This window comes from Schistocerca serialis, chromosome 3, assembly GCF_023864345.2.
Source record: "Schistocerca serialis cubense isolate TAMUIC-IGC-003099 chromosome 3, iqSchSeri2.2, whole genome shotgun sequence".
NCBI classification, from domain to species: Eukaryota; Metazoa; Arthropoda; class Insecta; order Orthoptera; family Acrididae; genus Schistocerca; species Schistocerca serialis.
The window spans coordinates 899,430,204-899,438,733 of record NC_064640.1 but is presented as its reverse complement, the minus strand read 5'-3'; positions in this window follow the sequence as shown (position 1 = coordinate 899,438,733).

The window sequence follows — 8,530 nt, the reverse complement described above, 5'->3', positions numbered from 1 at the left end:
CTTGTGACCTTGTCGACATTCATCATGAACAACTTTTTGCGAAGGCGCCAAACGGTAGCCGTGTTCTTCGATTTGGAGAAGGCTTATGATACCTGTTGGAGAGGAGGTATCCTCCGCACTATGCGCAGGTGGGGTCTACGCGGTCGCCGGCCCCTTTTTATTGATTCCTTTTTAACAGATCGAAAGTTTAGGGTACGTGTGGGTTCCGTATTGTCCGACGTCTTCCTCCAGGAGAACGGAGTGCCTCAGGGCTCCATCTTGAGCGTAGCCCTTTCTGCCACAGCGATCAATCCAATTATGAATTGAATTCCACCTAATTCTCGGGCTCTCTTTTTGTAGATGACTTCGCGATCTACTGCAGTGCCCAGAGAACATGCCTCCTGGAGTGCTGCCTTCAGCGTTGTCTAGACAGCCTATACTCATGGAGTGTGGCAAATGGCTTCCGGTTCTCTGAAGAGAAGACAGTTTGCATCAACTTTTGGCGATATAAAGTGTTCTTTCCGCCATCCTTACACCTCGGTCCCGTTGTTCTCCCCTTCGTGGAAACAAGGAAACAACTAAGTTTCTAGGGCTCACACTGGACAGGAAACTTTGTTGGTCTCCGCACATCTCTTATGTTGCTGCCCATTGTACACGTTCCCTTAATGTCCTCGGAGTTCTTAGTGGTTCATCTTGGGGAGCGGATCGCACTGTCCTGCTTTGCTTGTATCGGTCCATAGTCCGATCAAAGCTGGATTATGGGAGCCTCGTCTATTCGTCTGCTCGGCCAACCCTCTTACGCCGTCTCAACTCTATCCACCATAGGGGGTTACGACTTGCGACCGGAGCATTCTACACTAGTCCCGTCGAGAGTCTTTATGCTGAAGCTGCCGAATTACCATTGACCTACCGGCGCGACGTACTGCTTTGTCGGTATGCCTGCCGGCTGTTGTTAATGCCCGACCACCCCTCTTATCAGTCCTTCTTCGCCGATTCTCTCGACCATCAGTATGGGTTGTATGTGTCTGCCCTGCGGCCCCCTGGAGTCCGCTTTCGTCGCCTGCTTCGACAGTTGGATTTTGCGCTCCCTACCACCTTCAGAGAGGGTGAGAGCCCGACACCACCTTGGCTCCAGGCTCCGGTTCATATTTATCTCGACCTCAGCTCGCTCCCGAAGGAGGGTACTCCGGCTGCAGTGTATTGCTCACAGTTTGTCGAACTTCGTGCGTGACTTGCCAGTCACACCTTTATTTACACTGATGGCTCCAAAACTGACAATGGTGTCGGCTGTGCCTTTGTTGTCGGCGCCGTCGCCTTTAAATACCGGCTCCTCGACCAATGTTCCAGCTTTACGGCCGAGCTTTTTGCTCTACATCAGGCCGTTCAGTATGCCCGCCGCCACTGCCATTCATCGTATGTACTCTGCTCTGATTCACTCAGTGCTCTTCAGAGCCTTGGAGCTCCATATCCGGTCCATCCCTTGGTGCAACGGATCCAGCAGTCCCTCCATTCTTTTGCTGCAGATGGCTCTCCTGTCAGCTTTCAGTGGGTTCCCGGCCATGTGGGAGTGCCTGGGAATGAGGCTGCTGATGCCGCAGCCAAGGCTGCAGTCCTCCTGCCTCGGCTAGCCTCCCATTGTGTCCCGCCATCTGATGTTAGTGGGGTTGTTTGTAAGTGGCTTGTGTCGTTGTGGTGGGATACTTGGTCATCTCTTCAAGGAAACAAGCTCCGGGCAGTAAAACCGTTCCCAACTGCTTGGACAACCTCCTCCCGACCATCTCGGCGAGAAGAGGTCCTTCTGACCAGGTTGCGGATTGGGCATTGCCGGTTTAGCCACTGCTACCTTCTTTCCGGTGACCCACCCCCGCAGTGCCCTTGTGGTCATGTATTAACAGTGCGCCATGTTGTATTGTCATGTCCCCGTTTTAGTCAATCTCATGTTTTCCTGTCTCTGCCATCTACTTTACAGGATATTTTAGCTGATGACACTCGAGCAGCTGCTTGTGCTCCTCGTTTCATTACTTTGACTGGCCTGCCCAAAGACGTCTAATTCTTTCACTTATTTTATCTGCATCTTTGTCAGAACTTTCTGGCGTCCCCCCCCCCCCCCCGCCCCCCCTTGAGTTTTACTAGATTCTATGTGCTCTAACAATTGTGACTGGGCGCTAAGGACCTCAGTAGTTGAGCGCCTTTAAACCCCAACAAAAAAAGATTCTGAAACCTGATGTGGACGTTATTGTACATAAGCAGCAAAAGGCTGGCTTGAGAAACCCTAAGTGGACTTAAGTAAATAGTAAAATGTATGTGAATCTGACATGTTGAAGTGCCACAGAAGTCGACAGAACTATTTTCAAGATTAGTGGTTTTAAGAAATGTTTTGTATGTAAGTGTTTTCAACTTTTGTTTTTCTTGTATATATAGAGAATAAGTAAGTGTGTCTGAAAACCACACAGTTGATTGGAAGATGGTTTCAGTATTAGGTTATGATGATGACTCTTACAAGGGTCACGGTAGTTGGCAAGAGCTAAAGGTGTGGAGAAGGTGTTGAAGCCACAAAGGTTGCAATGATTCACACACAGTGGATTCATTAATAATTTCTATTTCTGTGTGTATTATATTTAAGTAGGTGTATATGTCAGGTTTACAGGACTACATGAGAGGACCTGGAGAAAATTTGTTTAATTAATAATATTGTGTTTTTTTTAAAGGTAATGTGTTATGCAGGATTGGATAGCCACAAGCATTAGCTGGAATTTTATGTTTATTTGTTTAATGATTTTCAGAAGTAATTTGTATATAAAATTGTAACAGTAACCTGTCTGAATGATTGCAGTTAGATTTTGAAGAAAAGATTAATAGTCAATGTGCCACTTTGGTACTGCTTGATAGAAAGCTAGTTCACTTTTTGCAAAAAAAAATTATCAGTAAATATAATTATTAGAAAAATACGCTGTGACATGAGAAAGTAGATTTATTAAGAAAAAGTCATTGAAAGAAGGTGTTGTGTCTAGACAAGACAGCCTAGACACAATGAGAGGAAGCCGAAAGGCACGCGCTAAGCTAAAGCAGGATGGCGTGAGGTCTGAAACAGGATACGTAATGAATGCTATAAAGAAAAGTACGTAGCTTCTGGAATACTTAACTTTAGTCCATCCTTTTGGTACATCTGGAGATTGTTGAGATACAAGTGAGACTCTTTAGATACATGCAATGTTACTAATGGCGCCTTGCTAGGTCATAGCCATTGACTTAGCTGAAGGCTATACTAACTATCTGCTCTGCAAATGAGCGAGGCTTCGTCAGTGTGCATCGCTAGCTATGTCGTCCGTACAACTGGGCGAGTGCTAGTCCGTATCTCGAGACCTGCCTTGTGGTGGCACTCGGTTTGCGATCACACAGTGGCGACACGCGGGTCCGACATGTGCTAATGGACCGCGGCCGATTTAAAACTACCACCTAGCAAGTGTGGTGTCTGGCGGTGACGCCACAGAAGGATTAAGAGAATTTTGAGATGTATATTCATGTTAGGTTAAGAAGTAGCAATTAAGGATGGAATCTGAAGCCAGCTGAATTTTTCAGGTGCACTGACACAATATAGAGATAGCATGAGACTCGTAGAGACCTCCAAAACAGGACTGAGTTGGACAAAGAGTGCTAGCAAAGTGAAAGATGTAAGTGTTCATAGGTAGATGCTCCCCAAAGCAATGTTGTTGTCAGTGTGCATGTGACATACAAAGAGTAAAATGTTGTTACACAGACGCTCACAATAGCAATGTGTAAAGAAGGAAAAGTGATGTTATAAAATATGAAGATTGTAGGTGTTGTTTCTTTTTCAGCAATTTGTAAAATTTTGTGAAGATTGTATTTGTTTTTTCTTTACATCGAATAATGATGTAACAAATATCTTTAGAATTAATTGATTGTAGGTCATCAGCCCTAGATAATAATAAATGATTTATATACATAAATAAGAATGTCATATATTAACACCTAGGAAAGTTTAACTGAATTCGAGCTTGAAAGTATGGGAGTAGTTAGGATATAAGCCTTATAGAAAAATTTGTTAGAAATAAAAACATTTTAAGAGGTTAAAATATTTTAGTTCCTCAGGAGGTATGAGGCGTCACAGCTAGGGTGTGATCACCAATTTGTCTTTTAAAGCTTTCTTGTATGAATGTATGTGGGCTCCAGTGTAAGCAGTCAGAATCTTATACGATCTGCAATGGGCGAACTGTGTCCTGCAGACATGTGTCATGGTCATATGGCATGACCGCAGCATGTGAAAGTTGCGGGGAGGCGCTTACAAAGTAGTTACATTCTCTGGAATTATAAAAATTAATAATAAGGCTGGTGCTCATAGACAACAACATTACCAGTTGAACCCGCTGGCGAAACCATTTGTAAGAATGGCACCAGTACAACTGCTTAGTATTAATGCAGTCACTAAGAAAGGGGAGAAGAACTGGGAGCAGCAAGGGGCAAAAGAATTAACCAATGTAGAGTTAAGGGAGCACAGTAGTAATAACACCTGTAATAAGAACACATTTGCAGAGGAGATAAGTACTAATAATAGGGTTTTGAATCAGGAGGTGGAGGTAAATCTGCACGGCAAAACAGAGGGGGAACTGTCTGACAGTTGTGGAGAAAGTAATGGAGCAGGGGTCAAAGGGGTGGTTGTTAGGTTATTTGAAGTAATTGAGAGTAGTGAAGAGGAGGAGGAAAAGGAAGAAGAGGAGGAAATATATAATGCTGACAACACCTGGTATAGTGTCACAGTAACAGAGGTAAATACAGAAAGGGAAACACTAGAGAGATGTTTCAATTTAGCGATAGTGTACAGACTGGTAGGAACTGCCACTAGTAGTAATAATATTAAGCATGAGGAAGACCCACTAAACATAAATATGACATCAACACAAAACATAGGTTTTCACAGGAGGGAAACGGTCCAGGATTTGCTAGATGAGGTAGAACCTACAAATGAAAGAGAGTACATAGGAGAGCGTATAATAGAGATAAGTGTTTTTGATGAAAATGTAAAGTGTTGGAATGATACAGGATGAGATGTGTGTGCTGTGTCCCAGAATTTTGTTAATGAACTCCCAGCAAATAAGCAAGTAGTAAGGATGCCAGTAAGTGGCCTAAATATAATTGCAGCAATGGGAAGAACCAAAAAGGTGGTGAAGCAAGAAATATTTCTATCCATAGTGATAAAGGGGGTAGCAATTAAGCAGAATTTCTTAGTAATTAGTGGACTAAGTGTTGATATGCTGGTGGGTGCCGATTTTCTTAGTCAACATGAAGGATGGCTAAATTTCCGGACCAAAGACGTATTGATGAGAATTAATGGTAACCTTATCACTATACCATTCAAAGGTAAGAAACAAGTGAGGATGAAGAACTAAATGACTTGCCAATCTGTATTTGCAGGACAACAAAACTAATGGAAAGCTATAATGAGTATGGTGGAAGTGAAGAAGTGGATCCGTCTGAGCTGGATAGTGTCAGAGCTAGGATCAATGATGAATTGCTAGAATTAAGTGAACTAGATGAGGGACAAAGAAATGACCTAAGAGAAATTTTGACAAAGTCTATAGGAGTATTTTCTGATCAGCCAGGACTAGCTAAAGATTACGAGTGTTTTTTGACAGTGTTAAAGGATGCCCATTTTTTCAAAAAACCGTTTCAATTCCTGAAGTGCATAAGGAAGCTGTACGTGACCTGATTCTGAATATGGTAGAGTGTACTAACTTCAAATAATAAAAAGTAAGCAGGCTTGGACGAAGTACCAAACTTTGTGGTGAAACAATACATATAGACCTCACAAGCTACCTTAAAAGAAGAGCATAATAAAATAGTCATTCACATTGGGGTATTTTCCAGAGTATTTAAAGTAGGCAAGAGTTGTACTTCCACTAAAGAAAGATAATGCAGAATACATAGAAAACTACACGCCGATTTTCCTACCATCATCATTCTCAAAAACAATGGAATCATTTATAAAAGTAAGATTAATGAATAACTTGAATAAACGTTATGTTCTAAGTGATAGAAGTATGAATTCCACCATAGCAGAATTCACAAAAGTGGTATTGAGGTGCCGCAGCAATGGCGTGATCACAAACTTGTCTATTAAAGCTTTCTTGTATGAATGTGTGTGGGATCCAGTGTAAGCAGTCAGAATCTTATACGATCTTCAACGAGCGAGCTGTGTCCTGCAGATGTTTGTCATGACCATGTGGCATGACTGCAGTGTGTGGTAGCGGAGAGGCGTTTACAGAGTAGTTACATTCTCTGGAACTATAAAAATTAATAACTGATCTAGAGCCTGAGGAATTTCATATTAGGTACATAACCTTCTGTTGTGTAAAGGAACAATCTTTCAAAATCTGAAGTCAACAACTGTCATAACTTGGAAGTTACAAAAGAAAAAGAAGAGTCAGTAAAAATCGCAATTATCCAACACTTAAAAAACTAAATCAATATGTGTATGTTAATAGTGCACCAACTGTGACTATTTGAAAAGATATGATAAGACCATCAGCGTTTAGATTCAAATTTGGAAAGTTCTCATTTTAGAAAACCTTTCGTAATTTTGCTGTAATAATAACTTTAAGAATTTTGAGTAGATATTTGTTTTGTGTTAGGGTGAGTGTGAAAGAGAGTACTTGCATGAGTGTAGGTGGGACATTCGACAATATTAAATTTTCAGTGTGTAATTCTCTATAGGAACTTGCAAGTGTTCCAGCTTTGGATCATGAGAAAGAATCCACCAGTGGTTACCCTACTAGTGGATGACGGATGTCCAAGCATGTTTGAATATGTAAGAGACAGCCAGAACATTTGTGACTATATAGTTAAACTCTAGACGTAAAGTACATCTTAAAGTTTATTTCATTTTATTTGTTTAACAAGAGAGTTTTGAGTTGCTTATCTCGATGACCTCAATGAACTGAGAGCAGTGGTTGGTCCTTGCTAGATTTTAGTGCGAGCCGTGCCCTGAAAGTCAGTTTTGATTGGCCGTAAATCTGTACAGCCAATAAGAAGTGAGACGGTTTGCCACCTAACGCAGGACATAGAGTGGCTTGTAGAGGCGGAGAGAAGTAGGTGGTGATGGACTAGCTTTTGAAGGAGCCGGTCATGCTGAAAGTGTCCAAACGCATTATGTGTAAAATGAAGTGATGTTGTGACTTCCGCATTTTGGTACAGTGATAAAGGTTGCTGGTGTTTACCATTTACTATCTGTAAAATTTTAAGAGTCGAGAGATGTTTTGTTCTTGAGAAAATCGCGTGTGTAAACTTTGAACTAAAAGGGTGGTGGTACTAAGTAAATTTTTTTCACTTTATTTAAAGACAACCACTGAATGCCGAGTGCAAAAGTAAATAGCTGTTTATTGGCTGTGTTACTCTTGTAAATGATTTTGGCATTGGATAGGAAAAGTTCTGGCTGTTTGAGTGGGTCGAGGACTGTGAGCAGGAACTTTAATGATTTGAACACATATGGGCTGATGATTTTGCTCAATAACAATAGAAACAATCCTCATGAAAGTTAATAGGACATTTGAACTTAGAAATTTGAACAGGAACCCAGTTCTGATTTGTTCTTTAGAGTTCACAAGAGTATTTTCAGTTTGCTGAACTTACAGCGGCCTCTGACGTGGAGTTATGAAATCTCAGTTTCTTCAACACTGCTTTTCTGAGATGTCTTAAGTAGCTGCAGTCAGGAGTTATATGTGCAGATCTGCAGCAGTATCGAGGTAGGAGGGCAATTTATGTTGCAGAACCACCATCGTTGTGTGAAAGAGCACGTTATGTTGCAGTATGTCATTCTTTTGATACTGTTGACCATAAGATTTTTACAAAAGGTCTACAATAATTAGGAATAAGAGGTGTAGCTAATGCCTGGTTTCAATCAAACTAGCATAAATGGTACAAGGAACAGGACTAACACAAAACTCAAATAAGGTTAAATTTTAAATGACACACTTATCACAACCAAAATATATTAATATAGGAATTCCTCAGGGTAGCATATTAGGACTAATACTGTTTCTAATTGCATCAATGACTTTCCTAATAGTGTTAATCATGAGAAAAAATTATCTTTGTTGGTGAAAGTAATATTACAGTCAATGAGGAAACAAGAGAACTCCTTGCAGTAAAAGCAAATGAAACCCTCAGGGAAGTTTAAAATTGATGAGTACACTACAAAGGTACACTGAAAAAAATAAAATAGACGCCATGAGTTTCAGTTTGAAGAGGCAAAATGCGCCTGTTAATTTGAATGTAGATGGTACGTCCATAAACAGCATAACAAACAAAATATTTCATTACCTCTAAAGCAGCATAACAAACAAAATATTTCTAGGAATGTATACTGATTTTCAATTGAAATGGTATGAATACATAAATATTCTTGCAGTCATAATATCATCAGCATATAATGCACTTAAGAGGCCTTTGATCAGTGTCTACTATCAATATGTGCACCCCATTCATAGCTATGGTATTCTTTTCATGAGCAAAAATGCACATAATGTGAACACAGTTT